The sequence below is a fragment of the Arachis hypogaea genome, chromosome 10, assembly GCF_003086295.3.
Source record: "Arachis hypogaea cultivar Tifrunner chromosome 10, arahy.Tifrunner.gnm2.J5K5, whole genome shotgun sequence".
Lineage (NCBI taxonomy): Eukaryota > Viridiplantae > Streptophyta > Magnoliopsida > Fabales > Fabaceae > Arachis > Arachis hypogaea.
In genome coordinates, this window is record NC_092045.1 from 79,061,824 (window position 1) to 79,063,721 (window position 1,898).

A 1,898-nucleotide genomic window follows, 5' to 3' on the forward strand; every position below is an offset into this window, starting at 1 on the left:
CCGAAATAGAATTTCAATGTAGGTTACAAAAAGAAAGGCTAGATTGAGTTGAGAAGATTTGTTGGCACACTTTCTTCCTCGCATAAAGCTTCCTGCTATTTTCTTTCTTCTTCATCAACATACAGGTGCTCCCTATAGAAAAACACTTAGTCAAACCAATTTTTTCAACTAGGTCATAAGCTCTGCCAATTCTAACGGGGTCACTTTATACGGCGCAATCGAAACTGGTCTAGCTTCCAGCACAAAGTTTATCGCAAACTAAATTTCTGTCTATGATAGAAATTTTGATATACCTTCAGAAAATACCTTGGAAAACTCTCTTGCAATAGGAATTTGGTCTCTACTTAACTCGCCTCCTAGACAATTAGTAGCTAAAGGTTAAATTCGTGTCATTCCTCTTCCTCGCAATTCAACATCACTGGATTTCAAATAATAATCACGTGCAACTTTCGACACTTTTGATCCCTTAGGTATAAATCAAATTGAATGCTTGAAATAGTTCAACCCACTTCCATTGCGTCACTCTTATTATTATCCTCTAAGAACCTAGCCACTCTTCTATATTAACCAAATATCACTCTGTATTAACGACTAAAAGTCATCGGTCAGTCATTCATTTAGAAATTACGATTCTTATAAATTATTCATGCGTTACGAATGAATGCTACATACCAACATTATGCAAAGCAGTTAAAAATTTAGCTACTAGTTCACAATAACTTTGGGTATGAGAATCAAATTTAGCTACGTCTCAGTTTTTCCTGTGTGGAGAATTCCAAGACATATGTCCTGGTTCTCCACACTTGTAAGATACGCCTATCCCAGCCCTGGATGGTCTGTCTTGATAATATCTTTTACATTTTGGGCAAGCCAAATCATCTGAATGAGTATTAGTTTTCTCTTCTGCTCCATACCCTGACAATTATCATTCCTCTGGTCAATGTTTTGGCTTTGAGGATGTGAAGTGACATAATAAACCCTTATGAAACTCTGGATCCTTGGTGTAATCTTATTTCCTTTCTTCTTTTTATAGAATCCTCAGTGATCACTCCTTGCCACCGCAGTCCTTCTTAAGCATTCTCTCGTTACTTGACCCGTGTTAACTAACTCCAGATAACTCACAATCTCCATTGGTATCACTGCACTAGGAATATTATTTTCACCCTCATGTTCATTACCACCTTCATTTCCATCTCTGGCTTGTTGTCTCATCCTATCCACTACTGTGTTAGTCGCAATTGCAGCAATATTGATGGCAGCAGCCACGTTCGCCATTGTAGTTACAAATTCGGTCAAACTACCTACTGGTACGATTACCTCGTTACCCTTCCATCCTCGACCTTGACAACATTCATGAGACGCCATTTGGTTCTTGTTTATACCAAACAATCGATATCAAAGTGATCAGTCTCAATATCTCAAGTCTAGTGCTTTAAAGTCCTAAATGCATGCTCGTGAACAAATATGCAACATATATGAGTTAGATATCTTTAATAGCATATACACACACCTAGAGTATGATCAAAAGCACAGTCAGTCCGTCCCTCAAGCTCTACAAGAACGAATTGCTCTAATATCATAATGTAACACCTAACCACACAGAGTTTTACACCTAGGACATAAAGCAAGAGTGGCGAGGCCCTACGACATCTTAAAACAAAAATATATACTCATATAACAAGGATAATATAGCTAGGAGCTTTGAAAAATAAGCTAAGGAAAACAAAACAGAAAATTGCATCACTCACGACTGGATACACGTAAAACGGATAGGCAAAAATGAAAGGAAGGATCAACAAGATTGAGAAGAAGGATAAAAACATAAATTTACAGATGAAAGCTCCAAAGGTACAGATAACAAGCTCCAGACTAGACCTGCGAAGCAAAGGTGGCCAGAG